Source organism: Pan troglodytes, chromosome 20 (assembly GCF_028858775.2).
Source record: "Pan troglodytes isolate AG18354 chromosome 20, NHGRI_mPanTro3-v2.0_pri, whole genome shotgun sequence".
NCBI lineage: Eukaryota > Metazoa > Chordata > Mammalia > Primates > Hominidae > Pan > Pan troglodytes.
This window is the reverse complement of record NC_072418.2, coordinates 24318863-24335606: the sequence shown is the minus strand read 5'-3', so window position 1 is coordinate 24335606 and position 16744 is coordinate 24318863. Positions and strand designations below refer to the sequence as shown.

The 16744-nt window shown below is 43.4% G+C and overlaps 1 long non-coding RNA gene across 2 annotated transcripts; it reads right to left on the bottom strand.

Moving 5' to 3' along the window:
- Positions 1-1986: 1986 nt before the first annotated feature.
- LOC107969856 (uncharacterized) lies at positions 1987-11174 on the bottom strand. 2 transcript variants are annotated; one of them, XR_008540870.2, is made up of 7 exons: positions 11054-11174; positions 9436-9547; positions 6255-6337; positions 3558-3676; positions 3253-3289; positions 2373-2492; positions 1987-2266 (listed from the first exon to the last, which is right to left on the bottom strand). It is a non-coding gene; the product is annotated as an uncharacterized LOC107969856 (long non-coding RNA). The 2 variants fall into 2 exon arrangements; XR_001711994.4 differs by lacking the exon at positions 11054-11174 and having other exon boundaries at positions 9436-9811.
- Positions 11175-16744: the final 5570 nt, after the last annotated feature.

Below are 16744 nucleotides of genomic sequence, written 5' to 3'. Positions count from 1 at the left end.
TTGGCTAAGTCCAGGTATTAGAGTCATCCCTGTGACTGTGAGCTGGGTTCAAAAATGTGTCAACATCTAACTTGTGGCCAGATCCACATATGACATTCATAATTCCAATTGTGGACCGTGTTTCCACTTTAGATTCTAGACCTCACCAGTAGGCTCTGTTCCTCTTTGAGGGTGACAATCCTAACTGCTGGCTGGGTGTGTTTAAGAGAGCCACAATCTCACCTGTGTGCTGGGTCCTGCTATGACACTCTCTGTACCACCCAAGGCCTTTATATTATAAACATGTTTGTAATCTTCTGTGACCCTCATACAAGTAGGGGAACCAGGACCTTACCATTTGCCCTAAGCCTTGCTATGTGAATTAATATATCTTTTTTTTTTTTTTTGCTGATTCCAGATACAAGATTCATCATCATGCCTGTGAGCTGGGTCCAATAATGAATCACCATCCTACCTGTGGCCAAATGCATATATGACAGTTACAACTCTAACTGCAGACTGCATCGGCATGTAAAATTTAGGTCACCAGTGGGCTGTCTCCATGTTTGAATGTGGTGATTCTAATGGTCAGCGAGGTGTGCATAGGAGAATCACAATCTCACCTTCAGGTGGGCCTTGTATCAGCACTCTCTCTACTACCTTAAGACTATATGACACATGGGTGAGCTAAAAATGTTCTGTGACCTTTGTACAAGTAAAAGACACAAGACCTTGTTTGTTGTCCTGCCCCTCACTATGTGAGTAAAAAATTGCTTCTATCAGCTGGGTTTATGTATGAGAGTCATCATTACGCTTTTGAGCAGGGCTCATGTATGTGACACAAAGCCCACTGTAAACAGGGCCTGTGAAAAAGAGTAGAGGCACATTACCTAGATGCTGGGCCCAGTGATATAATTTTATTTTGTGGGTAGGACCAAGACAGTAGAGAAATGTCACATCACTAGGTTCTGAACTTAGTGATAAGTAACAATTATCCCTGAGGGCAGGGCCCAAAAAAAAGTCACACTACCTAGGTGCTTGGCCCAGGTATATGTTAATTGTATGCTGGGCTCAGGTAAGAGAGTTAAATTACTTAGGTGCTGGGCAAAGTTGTATATCACAGTGACACCTGCAGAAAGGTTAAGTGATAAGATTTACAATCCCACACATGTTCCGGCTCTATGTATCAGAGTGAACTCCTCCTGTGAACTGGGTCTCAGTAAGTGAGTCACAATGTCAAAGGTGGACTGGATTTGTGCATGACAGCCACAGTCACACCTGCAGACTGCATCTCGGTAGAGGAGTCGCAGCCTCCAGGTGTGCTGCCTCCTGGTCTGAGGTCATCATCTCAGCTGTGGACCACATCCACCTATGAGAGTCACAATTCCAACTTTTGACTGCTTCTGGTTGTGAGATTCAGAATCTCAACAGTGGGCTGTGTCCATGTAGAAGGTTGACAATCCTTACTCTGCCTGTGTGCATACCAGAGTCACAGTCTCACCTGTGTGCCAGACCCTGTTATGACCCTCTCAGGACCAATGGGGGACTTTGTACAATATGTATAGTGTCATAATCCTCTGCTACCTTTATGTAAGCAGGAGACCTAGAACCTTATGTGCTGCCCTAAGCCTAGTTAACAGAGTCAACATCTCTCCATTTGGCTGAGTCCAGGTGAAAGAGCCATCACTATTTTCTAAGCTGGATCCAGAAATGAGTCACCATCTCACCTGTGATCAGATTGAAATATCACAGTCACAATCCCAACTGTGAACTGTGTCAGGGTGTGAAATTTAGGACCTCACCAGTGGGCTCCGTTTATATGTGAGGGTGATGGTACTGTCAGCGGTGTCTGCATAACAAAGTCACAATCGCACCTGTGTGCTGGGCCCTGTAATGAATCTCCGTACCACCAGAGGGCTTTATACAATATGCATGAGTGTCATAATCTTCTGTGACTTTCATACAGGTAGGAGACCCAGGACCCTATTAATTTCCTTAAGCCTAGCTATAAAAGTCAGCAGCTCTTTTATTGACTGGGTCGAGATATGAGAGTTCTCACTGTGCCTGTGAGCTAACTCCATAAACAGGTCAACATCACACCTGTGGCTGGATCTACACATGACAGTCAAAATTCCAACTGTGGACTATGTCCGTGTACAAGATTCAGGACCTCACCAGAGTTCTCTGTCCATGTGCGATGATGACACTCATAACTGTTGGCTGGATGAGCATCCAAGAATCACAATTTCACCTGTGTGCTGGGTGCAGTTTTATGTAAAATTCTCACCTGTGGAAAAGAAACCAGCTAGGAGGGTCGCATATTTTAAGTGCTGGGCTAAAGATATGCTACAATATCTCCTATGGGCAAGGCCCAGGAAGGAGAGTCAAATTACCTGTGTGCTGTGACCAGTGGTATGTCACAATGCCTTCTATGGGAATGGCCTAGGCAGGAGTTTTCAATTTCCCTTGTGCTGGTCCAAAGATATGTCACAATCCCCCTCAACTGGCATGGCCTGGAGAGAATAGAAGTGTCACAGCACCTAAATTATGGCCACAGAGATATATCACCATACCTCCTGTGGGCAGGGCCTAGGATAGAAGCTTACATTACCTGCAATCTCGGCTCAGTAAAATGAGTCAATCTCTCCTATGGCTAGGGCCCAGGCAGAAGAGGAGAATCATATCACCTAAGTGCTAAGACCTGTGGTATGTCACAGGCCATTCTGAGGGGGCAGAATGCAGGCAAAAGAGGAAAGTCACATCACCTAGGTAATGAGTTCAGAAGTAAGTCACAATACCTACTGTGGGCAGGGCCCAGGCCATACAGTCACATCACGGAGGTGCTGGGCTCAGTGATATCTCACAATGGCTCTGTGGGCAGGGCCCTGGCTGAAAATAAGAGTCACATGACCTAAGCGCTGAGCCCAGTGATATTCTACAGCACCCTCTGTGGGTAGGGCTCAAGCATGAGAGTCACATCACCTAGGTGTTTGACACAGGTATCTGTCACAATCCCCTCTGAGGGCTGGGCCCAGGCAGGGGAGTAAAATTACTCAGGTGCTAGGCCAAAGTATGTGTCACAACACTTGTGGGAAGGTCCAGGGCTAAGATTCACAATTCCACACGTGTCCCAGCTTCAGCTAAAAAAGTCAACACCTCCTGTGAGTTGCATCCAAGTACATGAGTCACAATCTCAATGATGGGCTAGATTCATGCATAAGAGTCCCAATTCCACCTGCAGGCTGTGTCCTGATATCAGAGTCAAAGCCTCACCTGTGTGATGAACCCTGATCCTAGAGTCATCATCTACCTGTGGACAAAATGCACATACGAGAATCAGAATTCCAGCTTTCAACTGCATCCAGATGTACAATTCAGAAGCTCATCAGTGGTCTCTATTCATGTGGGAGGGTGACACTTTTTACTGTGGGCTGGAAGTGCATATAAGAATCACAATTTCAGCTGTGTTCTGGGTCCCCTTATGACACTCTCTTTACCTCCATAGGGCTTTGCATTGTTTGGGCGAGAGTCACAATCCCCTCTGAGACATTGGTGCTGGTATAAACTCATGATCTTACCTCTTTTCCTAAGTCCAGGTATGAGAGTCAACACCTCTCATATTGGCTGGGTCCAGGTATGAAAGTCATGACTGTGTCTCTTAGTTGGGTTCAAATAAGGGTCACTCTCCCACCTGTGGCTGGATCCAAACATGACATTAAAAATTCAAACTGTAGACTCATCTGAGAGTGAGATTCAAGACCTCACCAGTGGGTTCTGTCTATGTGTGTCTATGACAATTTTTGCTCTTGGCTTGGTGTGCACCTGAGAGTCACAATCTCCACTTTGTGCTGAGTTATGTAATGACACTCTCCGTACAACCTGAGGGCATTATACAATATGAGTGAGTTTGAAAATTTTCCGTGACTTTCATACAAGTGAGAAACACAAAACCTTGCTTCTTGCCCTAAGCCTCAGAATCAACACATCTTCTGCTGGCTGGGTTCATTGTGCAAGTGGGTTGGGTTCAGAAATTTGTCATCATCCAACCTGTGGCTGAATCCACATATGACAGTAACAATTTCAATGGTGAAATAGGTTTATGTGTGAGATTCAGGACCTCAGCAATGGGCTCGGTCTATATGTGAAGGTGGCAATTCAAATTGTTGGCTAGGTGTATATAGGAGGGTTACAATCTCACCTGTGGACTGGGCCCTGTAATGACACTCTGTATTCCCCAAGAGCTTTATACCATATGTGTAAGTTTCATAATCTTCTGTTGCCTTCCTACAAGTAAAGGACCCAGACCCCAAAGCCTAGCTACCAGAGTCAACATCTCTCTTATTGGCTTGGTCTAGGTATCAGAGTCATCACTATTCCTATGAGCTGAGTCCAGAAATGAGTCACCATCCCACTTACGGCAAGATATACATATGACAGTCACGATTCCAACTGTTGATGTGTTCACATATAAGATTCAGGACCTTAACAGTGGTCTTTATTCATGTGTTATGGTGACAATAGCCCCTGTTGGCTGGGTTTGCATACAAGAGGAAAAATTTCATCTGTGTGCTGGGCTAAGTAATATGTCACAATCTTACCTGCAGGAAAGGCTGAGAAATGAGAATGATGTCACTTGAATTCTTCACCTGTAAAATGTCTCAATCCCCTCTATAAGCAAGGCCCAGGCAGGAGAGTAACATCATTTGTGTGCAGGGCCAAGTGACATATCATAATATTTCCTCTATGTCAAGGCAGGAGAGTCACAACATTCAGGTTCTGGGCCCAGAGACATGTCACAATCCTCTCTGGGGGCATTTCTCAGGCAGCAGTGAAGAGGCATATTATGTAGGAAATTGGTTCAGAGATGTGTCACAATGTCCCTTTTGGGTGGTGCACAGGCAAGCAAAGAGAGTCACATCACCTAGATAATGGGCCTAGCAATATGTCACAATACCCTGTGATGGAAGGGCATAGACAAGAAAGTCACATAAACTAGGTGAGAAAACCAGAGATATGTCACAATGTATGCTATGAGTAGGGATCATGGAAAAGAGGATAGCCATAAAACCCAGGGGCTGCACCCAGATATATGTCACAATTACCCCAGTGGGTAGAGCCTAAGCATGAGAGGAGAGTCAAATAACATAAATGCTGTGCCAAGCAATATGTCAAAATCCCCACTGTGGACATATCCCCTCCCGCCCTATAAAAGAGTCACATTATCTGCATTTTTGGGACCACAGGTATGTATCGATGATGCCTGTGGGCAGAAAGCAGGCAGAAGAACCACATCACTTGTGTGCTGGGTCCTGATAAATCACTCTTATCTGTAGTCATGGCCCAGACAGAAGAGGCAAGTCAAATTAGCTGGGTGCACAGCCCAGAGATACATCACAGTGTCTACTATAGGCAAAGCCCAGGAAAGAGAGGAGACTCAAATCAAACAGTCAATGGACCCAGAGATATATCACAATGCCCCCTGCAAGGAGGGTCCAGGCAAAGGACTCAAATCTCTTTTGCTTTGGGCCCAGCAATATGTTGCCATGCCTTCTGAGGGTAGGGCCAAAGTGAAAGAGTAATATCACCTTTGTGTTGGGCCCAGCAATATGTCAGTATCTTTTGTGTTAGCAGAACATAGAAAAAAAAGGAAGAGTCACATCAACTGGGTGCTGAGCCCAGGGATATGTCCCAATTCCTCCTGTGATCAGAAACCATGCAGGAGAAGAAAGTCAAAACACAGAGGTGATGGGCACAGAGATATTTTATGATGTCCCCTGTAGGAAGGGCCCAGGCAGAAAAGTAACATCACCTGGGTATTGGACAGTGCAATATGTCAATATAGCCAATGTGGTCAGGGCACAGGCAGAAATCACATAACCTGGGTGCAGGGCCTGGCAATACATCACAATGCCTTCTATGGGCAGAGCCAAGGCAGGAGAATAGGTTACATCAGCTAAGTGCTGGACCACGTGATATGTCTTGATCTCTGCTGAAGGCTGGACCCAGGCAGGAGATTCAAATCACTCAGATTCTGGACAGAGGCATACATCAGATTCACACCTATAGGAAGGTCCAGGGATAAGATTAATCCCACACATGTTCCAGTTCCAGGTATGAGAGTCAACACCTGTAGGTTTGGTCTAAGTACATGAGTCACAGTCTCAACAAGGGACTGAATTTGTACACAAGAGACTAAATTTCTCCTGAAACCTGTGTTCCCTTAGTGAAGTCACAGCCTGACAGCCGTGGGGAGTCTTTGAGAGTCACCAACTCACCTATGTATCAGATCCACGCATGAGAGTTAATTCTCCAACTTTCCACTGCCTCTGGGTGGGAGATTCAGGACCTCAACAGTGGGCTGTATTCATGTGGAAAAATGACAGTCTTTACTATTGACTACCTGTGCATAGGAGTATCACAATGTTACCTGTGTGTTGGGCCTCGTGGGCACACTGTCTCTACCATTCAAGGGATTTTTATGGTATGCATGAAAGTCAAAATCTGCTCTGAGACCTTCGTGCTAGCATGCACCCTTGATTGTACCTGTGACCCTAAGCTCATTCATGAGAGTCAACATCTCTTCAGTAGATTTGGTTCAGATAGAAGATTTCTCAACTGTCTATGAGCTGGGTTTAGAGATGAGTCAATATCCCAATTGTGGCTGGATGTTCACATATGACAGTCACAATTCCATCTGAACTGCATCCACCTATGAGGCTGAAGACCTCACCAGTGCACTGTGTCCATGTGTGAATGCCTTCTAGTTCATGTGACATAAGTAATCTTTGGGAAATAAAAACAGCTTTACATGCAAGGTGTGTAAGAAAAGTAGAATGTGCTTTCAGCTTAAGATTAAAAAAAGGCATAAGAATGTTAATTTGGGGGCCTAAGTCAGAAATCTAAAGGGTTGTTTAAAATTAGAATAAACCTGAAGGTTTGAACAAGTTCTGGAAGGTTTCTAAAAAATTAATCTCATAAAAAATTCTGTGTGTGAACATACTGGCTAAAGTTAAATAGATGTTACTCAGTTTTTCCATAAATTGAACATTAGAATAAGAGCACAGCAGGTTTTTCTTAGAGCACAGATTTGCTCTTCAACAAACATTTTAAAGGGTTTTAAAAGATTTCTGAGAATCTTACCTTATAGTCAAATTAATTAAGATTTCATATGTTTGTATATAAGGTTTTATTAAGAACTGGGTTTGGCATCATTAGTATACTAACACAAAGGTGAAATATAGACTTTCACTCTTGAACAAGATATTCATGTTATATGTAAAAAATGAAAGATTTTGGTTTGTCTTTTGAATAAACTACAGCAAAAAGACAAGAGACAGATTGTTTGGAAAGCTAAGTCTTTCCTCTGTTAATAAGTAAAGGTTTCTGGCTTTTAAAAATTTTTTTAAAAAGAAAAGTTACCGTTTTGGCTAAATGAATGACATAGGGTGACCTGGGATTTGATTTTATAATGTAAAATGTTTTAAACCTTTGCTATTTGAAAAACTTTCCAAAATTAAATTATAAATTTTGTCTTTTCTGACCTAATTAATCTTTTAGATATGATATTAGGTCACCTAAAGTCCAAAAATGACATATTCAATTTATTTGGTATAAAAGTTATATAGAATATATTGTCAAACATGAAATGGTATTTGGCTTTCTTGGGGTTGTAGTTGTATAAATAAGTCATTGGTGAGTGTTCTAAAATTATGGAATACTCCTGTAAGTCTCATATGACTTAGTGTATAGTATGTTACTAATAGTTATAATTGTTATGTAAAATTTTTTATTCCACAAGAGTAACCAATATTTCTAGTCAATTGTGGTTTTTGTTTGTTTTGTTTTGTTTTGTTTGAGATGGAGTTTCACTCTTGTTGCCCAGGCTGGAGTTCAATGGCATGATCTCGGCTCACTGAAACCTCTGCCTCCCGGGTTCAAGCAATTCTCCTGCCTCAGCCTCCTGAGTAGCTGGGATTACAGGCATGCACCATCATGCCTGGTTAATTTTGTATTTTTAGTAGAGACAGGGTTTTTCCATGTTGGTCAGGCTGGTCTTGAACTCCTGACCTCAGGTGATCCACCCGCCTCGACCTCCCAAAGTACTGGGATTACAGGCATGAGCCATTGTACCCAGCCGTCAATTGTGGTTTTAATAATGGCTGTTCTAAGGCTTTTTTATCGCCCACAGACAATTGTTGTCCTGTTTTAATCCTTTTCAAAAGATGACCTATAGTCTGCTATGGAACATTGATGGGTGCTTTTAAATGTAAATTTCTGATAACTTTGAAGACTGCAAAATTAGAACAGGAGAAAAACTTTCAAGACTCTCATGGAAAGCTAATAAATATCAAGGAGAACAAGAGTTTACTGCATGAACTGTACTAATAAAAGATGGAAGTAATATTTTTTGGCTTTTTGCTTAAAATGTTGTGGATCCTTTGTTTTTCAGAGTCAAGAGCACTTTTGAGCTATTTACAGCTTTTAACAATGGAGGAAAATAGACTCCTGTAAACATAATTTGGAATATATTTGTTTCTCTCTCCCTGATTTCTCCAGAATGTGCAAAGATATTGGTGAGTATTCTTAATTTATGGCAATATAGTTATTTGCTTAAGTGCAATAAGCATGTTTTCATTTGCAACAGGACACAATGGGAGACACAGGTTATTTTACCAAGGCTTTGACTGGAATAATGGTCTTTTCTTTGAGAAATCATACTTGATTTTTAGAGCCAGTAAAACTCTAAAATTGGCCTTGGGAAAATTGGCCTTCTACATTGTCTACAAAGTCCCTGTGCAGGGTTCCTGACATGTGGTAAGTAAGGAATGTCACTTTCTGACAGGCCCAACAGTCCCAAGTTATCTTGAGACCTCAAAAAGAAAGGAATTAACCCAATTCCTGCACTTCCAGAACATCACACTTTCTATGTCACAGGATAAGACAAGAGGTCAGCACAAGGTACCATTCAGAAAGATCTTTCTGATGAAAGAGGATGCAGCACAAAAGACAGCAAAAAACCACCAAAAGAAAAATTGCAATGAAAGTGACCTCTGGTAGTCCTCACTACTCATTATATGCTAAAGGTAATGCATTAGTATGCTAAAAGACACTCCCAACAGCACCATGACACTTTACAAATGTCATGGCAATGTTAAGCAGGTATCCTATATGGTGTAAAAAGGGGAGGCACCCTGATTTCTGGAAGCTGCCCATCCCTTTCCTGGAAAACTCACAAATAATCCATCCCTTGTTTAGTACGTACTCAAGAAATAACCATAAAAAGAGCCAATGAGCAGCCCTCAGGGCTTCTCTATCTATGGAGTAGATATTCTTTTGTTTATTTACTTCTCAATAAACTTGCTTTCACTTTAAAAAAATAAGTCACATCAAATAGTTGACAGGTCTAAAGATATGTTACAACGCCTTTTGTGGGCAAAGTGCAAGCAGAAGACTCACATAACCTTGGTGCTGTTCCCAGGAATATGTCACAGTGCCTTCTGAGTTCAGTTCAAAAATGAAAGTGTAACATCACATTAGTTTGAGGCCCAGTGATATGTCACAATCTCCACTGTGGGCAAAAAGTAGAAAGGAGAATCACATCAGTTAGATGCTGAGTTCAGCAATATGTCATAATGCCCCCTGTGAGCAGGGACCATGCAAAAAAAGAGAGTCACATTACCTGGGTTATTGGCACACAGATTTGTCATAATGCCCCCTGTTGGCAGGGCCTAGGCATGAGAGTTACATCCCTGGGTGTTGGACCCAGTAATATTTCATAATTTGTGGACAGGGCACAGGCAGGAGAGTCATGTAACCTGGGTACATATCCCAGAGATACGTCAAAATACCTTTTATGGACAGTGCCAAGGCAGAAAAATTGAGTCACATCACCTAGGTGCTGGGTAGAGCAACACATCACAATTCCATCTGTGGGCTAGGCCATGGCAAGAGTCATATCACTCAGATGCCAAATAGAGGAATATGTCAGCATCACACCTCAGGAAAGTCTGACGAAGAGATGAACAATCTTGCACATGTCCCAATTCTAGGTATAAGAGTCAACACTTCATATATGTTGGGTCTAAGTAAATGAGTCACAGTCTCAGTAGTGGGCTGAATTTGTGCATGGAAGCCTCAATTTGTTCTGCAAATTCTGTTTTCTTACTGGAGTGGTGGCCTCATAACTGTGCTGAATTTTGATCTGAGAGTAACCAATCCACCTGCGGATTGGGTCTACAAGCAAGAGACAATGTTTTAATTTTCCACTGCCTTTGGTTATGAGATTCAATGCCTCAACAGTGGGCTGTATTCAGTGGGCTGTATTCATGAGGAAAGATGTCAATTTTTACTGTCAGCTGGGTGTGGATATCACTGTCACAATCTTACCTGTGTGCTGAACCCTGTTAGGACATTCTCTATACTACCCAAGATCATTGTAGAACAGGAATGAGAGCCACAATTTGCCCTGAGACCTTTGTACTGCTCCCTAAGCCCAGGTAGAAAAGTCAATATTTCTCAAATTGACTGGACCCAGACAGGAGAGTCCTCACTTGTCTATGAGCTGGGTCTAGAAATGAGTCAGCATCCCAACTTTGGACAGGTGTTTACATATGACAGTCAGGAATCAAACTGTAGATTGCATCTGCATGTGAGACACAAGACCTCACCAATGGGTTGTATCCAGGTGTTAGGGTGACAATCCTAACAGCTGGCTGGATGTGCATACAAGAAACACAATATCCCCTTTGTTTTGGGACATGTGATGACACTCTCTGTACCATTGAAGAGTTTTATTCCATATACAAGTTTGTGGTAGTTCTCTATGACCTTCATACAAAGAGACACAGGTATTTTACCAGTTTTTCTAAGCCTAGCAATAAGAAACAGTATCTCTTCTATTGGCTTGTTTGAGGTATGAGAATCGTCATCACACCTGTGAGCTGGCCCAGTATATATGTAATAATTTCTCCTCTGAATAGGGAGCGAGTAGGAAAGTCACATGACCTGGGTTTTGAGCTGAAGATATGTCACAATCTTCTCTGAGGGCAGGGACAAGGCAGGAGAGTCAAATCACCTGAGTTCTTGGCCAGGGATATGTTACAATCCTCTCTTGAACGTTGGGAACAGGCAGCAGAGTCACATCACCTGGGTCCTGAGCCCAGTGATATGTCACAATTGTCTATGTGGGCAAACCCCTGTCAGAAGAGACACATCACTAGGTTGCTTAGTTCAGTAATATGCCACAATCTTCCCTGAGGGCAGGGTATAGGCAGAAAAGGACAGTCATATTTTTCAAGTCACATATCTTTTAAAAAAGTCATGAGGGCCCCTTGGGCTGAGTCTGGGCAGAAGTTTCCCTACCCATAGGTGTTGGTCACAGAGGTATGTCACAATACCAATAATATGTGACACCTGAGCAAGAGAGGATAGTCACATCATCAAGGTGCTCAGTCCAGTGATATGTCACAATCTCTTCTTTTTGCAGGGCTCAGGAAAAGAGTAGAGTCACATCACCTAGGTGATGAACAAAATGAGATATCATAATATGACTATGGACAGAGCTTATGCAGGAAAGTCACATCACCCAGGTGTTTAACATAGCGATATATTACAATACACATGTATGCAATGCCCAGGCAAAAGAGGACAGTCATATCACGAGGCGCTGGGTCCAGCAATATTTCATAATACCCCTGGGGGGGGGTGTCCCAGGGAGTAGATTCACATCACCAAGGTGAATGGGCCCAGAGATATGTCTTAATGCCTCTTGTGGGTAGGGCTCAGGACAAAGAGGAGAGTCACATAACCTAGTGACTGGGCCCAGCTTTATGTCACAACCAACGCAGTGGATAAGACCTAGTCATGAGAAGAGAATCACACCATGTAGGTGCTAAGCCAAGTGATATTTCACAATCCACACTGTGCATAAGTTGCAGAAAAAAACAGAAGTGTCATATCATCTATCTGATGGGACTAACGACATATTATAGTAACTCTTGAAGAAGGAGACCTGCAAGAAGTATTATATCACCTTTGTTCTGGGCCTAGCAATAAGTCACTCTCCCTATCTCCCACTCTCCTGAAGGCATGGCCCAGGCAGGAGAGGAGAGTCACATCAACTGAGTGATGAGCACAGAAATATGTAACAGTGTCCTCTGTAGATAGAACCCAGTCATAAGAGTTACTTCCTTTGGGTGTTGGACCCTGCAATATGTCACAATGGCCAACGTTGTCTGGACACAGGCAAAAGAGTCACATAACCTGTGTACAGAGCACTTTGATGTGTGAAAATGCTCTCTACGGGTGGAGCCACAGCAAAAGAATAAAGTCACATCACCTAGGTGCTGGGTCCATGGATGTGTCATATTTCTGTCTGTTGTCTGACCCCAAGCAAGGGAGTCAAATTACTAAGGTCCTGGGCAGAGGCTTATGTCACAATGACACCTAAGAAGGTCCAGGGATGTGATTGACAATCTTGAACCCATCTAGGTTTTATTTATGAGAGTCAACACCTCCTGTGTGTTGGCTCTAAAAGCAGGAGTCACACAATCTTAATGAGAGAGTAGATCCATACATGACAGCCTCAATCCCTCCTGCAAACTCTGTCCTCTTTGTGGAGTCACAGCCTCACATGTGTGCTGAATGTTTGAGGTTAAACAACCCACCTGTGGATTGGATCCATGGATAATAGTCAGTTTTCCAACTTTCCACTGCCACAGGGTGTGAAATTAAGAACTTCGGAAAGGGCTGTGTTCATGTGGGAGGATGACAATTTTTTACTATCAGCTGGATGTGCATACAGGTGTTATAATCTCATCTGATTCCTCAGCCCTGTTAGGACACTCTCTGTACCACACAAGGGTTTTATGTGGTATGCACGAGAGTCACTATCTGTTCTGAAACCTTCATACTAGTATGGATTCATGATTTTACCTGTGGCTTTAAGCCCAGGCATGAGGGTCAACATCTCTTCGATTGGTGGATTCCAGATAGAAAAGTCTTTGCCTACCGAAATGAATCACTATGTTAACAGGTGCTGACTGTTCTGTCACAATTGCAACTGTAGATTGCATCTGCATTTGGGATTCAGGACCTCTCCAGTGGGCTCAGTCTATGTGTGAGGGTGATCATCTTAATGACTGCCACAGTGTAAATATATAAAACACAATCTCAATTGTGTGCTGTGCCCTGTGCTGACACTCTCAGTACCTACCTACAAAAGACAGTATTTCTCCTATTGGAAGGTTTGAGGAATGAGGGTGATCATCACATCTGTTACCTTAGTAAAGACATATGTCACAATTCCACCTTTGGATAGGGAGTGAGCAGCAGAGTCACACCATGTGGGTTTGAGTCTAGAGATATTTCTCAATATTCCCTAAGGACAGAGACCAGGCAGGAGAGTCACATCACCTGGGTGCTGCTCCTAGCAATATGTCACAATGTTTCCTATGGGTAGTGTGCAAGCAGAAGAAAGTCACATCTCCTAGGTAATGTATGAAGAGATATGTCACAAGGTTTTCTGCGAGTAGGGTTTAGGCAAGAGCTTCCCATACCCTAGGTGTTGGGCCTAGCAATATATCACAATACTCAAAATATGAGAGGCTCAGGTAAAAGAGAAGTCTCACATCACTTAGGTGGTGGGTCCAGTGATATGTCATGGTCTTCTTTTTTGGCAGGGCCCAGACAGAAAAAAGAGTCACATCGCTTAGAAGATAAATGAAAAGATATGTTACAATACTACAGTTGGAAGAACGTATCCTGAAAAGCAGCATTACCTAGGTGTTGGCCCAGCCGTGTGTCACAATACACAATATATGCAGTGCTCAGGCATGGAACAAGATTCACATCGTCTAGGTGCTGAGCCCAGATATATGTCACAGTCTCTCTAATACGCATATCCCAAATAAGAGAGTAGAGTTTCATCAAACGATTGGTGCATCCAGAGACATGTTACAATGCCTCCTGTGGGAAGAGTCCAGGCAGGAGACTCACATTACTTTGATGCTGAGTCAAGCAATATGTCACAATGTCTTCTGAGGGCAGGGTCAAGACAAAAGACTCATGCCACCATGCTGTTGGAAGCAGTCATATGTCACAATCTCGTCTTTAGGCAGAACTCTGGCAGAAGAGAAAAGACACCTGCTAGGTGCTAGGCCCAGTGATATGTCACAATGTCCCTTGTAAGCAGGGACCAGGCAGGAACATAGAGTCCCATCACCTGAAAGATGGGTGAAGGGATATGTCCCAATGCTCTCTGTAGGCAGAGCTCAGGCAGGAGAGTTAAATCATCTGGATGTTGGACTGGCAATACGTTACAGTGTCTTATGTGGGAAGAGCACAAACATAAAAGTCACATAACCTGGGTGCAGGTCCCAGTCATATGTCATAATGTTCCCTGTGGGCAGTGCCAAAGCAGGTGAGGGGACTCACATCACCTGGATAACAGGATCAGCAGTATTTTACAATGGCCCCTGTGAGCTGTGACCAAGCAAGAGAGACAAATCACTCAGCTGTTGGGCACAGGTGTATGTCCCAATGACATCTGCAGAAAATTTCAGGGATGAGATTAACAATCTAGCATATGTCCTGGTTCTAGTCATTAGAGTCAACACCTGCTGTATGTTGGGTCTAAGTGTCATGCACATCCATGTGAAGAGAGTCCACCAAACAGGCTTTGTGTGAGCAACAAGGCTGTTTATTTCACCTGGGTGCAGGTGGGCTGAGTCCAAAAAAGGAGTCAGCAAAGGGTGGTGGGATTATCATTAGTTCTTATAGGTTTGGGATAGGTGTACAAAGTACATTCTCACGGGTGGGGAGAATATTACAGAGTACCTTTTTAAGGTGGGGGGAGACTATTACAAAGTACCTTCTTCAGGGCAGGGGGAGAATATATTGTATCAGTTAGGGTGGGGCAGGAACAAATCATAATGGTGGAATGTCATCAGTTACGGCTATTTTCACTTCTTTTGTGGATCTTCGGTTGCTTCAGGCCATCTGGATGTATATGTGCAGGTCACAGGGGATATGATGGCTTAGCTTGGGCTCAGAGGCCTGACAATAAGTACATGAGTTAGAATCTCAATCACAGACTGGATTTGTTCATGGGAGCATCAGTTGCTCCTGTGAGCTGTGTCTTCTCAGAAGAGTTATAGCCTCACAAGTGTACTTAATTTTGATCTGAATATCACCAACCTACCTGTAGACCAGATCTATATATGAGAGTCAATTTTCCATCTTTCAACTTCTTTCAGGTGTGAGATGCAGAATCTCAACATTGGGCTATGATTATGTGGGAAAATGACATATTTTACTGTGACCTGGGTGTGCATAGGAGCATCAACATCTTTTCTGTGTTCTGGATCCTGTTAGGACACTCTCTGTCCCACCTGAGAGCTTTATACATTACACTGGAGAGTCGCAGTATGCTCTGAGATATTCATGCTGGTGAAGACCCATGCTTGTACCTGTGGCCCTGAGACCACGTGTGAGATTCAACATCCCTTTAAACGTGTGTATAGGTAGAAGAACCCTCACCTGCCTATAACCTGGGTTTAGAAATGTATCATCATCTTGACTGGGCATGGTGGCTCATGCCTGTAATCCCAAAAGTTTGGGAGGCCGAGGCGGGTTGATCACGAAGTCAGGAGTTCAATACCAGCCTAACCAACATGGTGAAACCCCATCTCTACTAAAAATACAAAAATTAGCTGAGTGTGGTGGCACTCACCTTTAATCCTAGCTATTCAGGGGCTGAGGCAGGAGAATAACTTGAACCCAGGAGGCAGAGGTTGCAGTGAGCCTAGATTATGCCACTGCACTCCAGCTTAGGCAACAGAGCAAGACTCCATCTCAAAACACAAAACAACAACGGCCAAAAAAAACAGGACCAAGGCATGAGAGGAGATTCACATCAAATGAGGTCTGGTCCAAGCAATATGTCACCATCTTCTATATAGCTAACAGAAGAAAAAGAGAACTCACATCATCTAGGTGATGGGCTTAGAGAGATGTCATCATGACCCCTGTGGGCAGGAACCAGACAGAAGAATCACCTCACCTGTGTGCTGGGTTTAGCAATAAGTCATCTCTCTACTGTGGGCATGACCCTGTCATAAGAAGACAGTCACATCACCAAAGTTTTGGGCCCAGAGATAAGCCACAATGTTTTTTATGGGCAAGGCCCAGGTTAGAGAGGAGAGTCACATCAAATAGTTGATGAAGTCAAAAATATGTAACAATTCCCTCTGTGAGTAGGTCCAGGCAGGAGACTCACATCACCTTGGTGCTAGGCCCAGCGATATGTCACAATGTCTTCTGAAAGTGGAACAAAGGCAGCAGATTCAAGTCATTTGGTGTTGGGCAAAGTAAAATGTCACCATATCCCCTGCAGGCAGGCCTTAGGAAGATGAGAAGAGACACATCAGCTACATGCTGGACCCAGCAATAGGTAACAATTGCCCGTTTTGAGCATAGATGAGACAGAAGAAAAGAGTTGAATCATCTAAGTGATGGGTGCAGAGATACATCACAATGCCCCAAGTGAGCAAAGCTGAGGCTGAAGTGTTATATCACATGGATGCCAAACTCAGCAGTATGTCACAATGGCCCATGTGGACAGAGAACAAATAGGAGAATGACATAAGCTGAGTTTGAGGCCCAGGGATATGTCACAGTGTCTCTTGTGGTCAGTGTCAAGAAAGAAGAGACTTACATCACTTGGATACAAGGCCCAGTGATATGTCACAATGCCCACTGTGGGCAG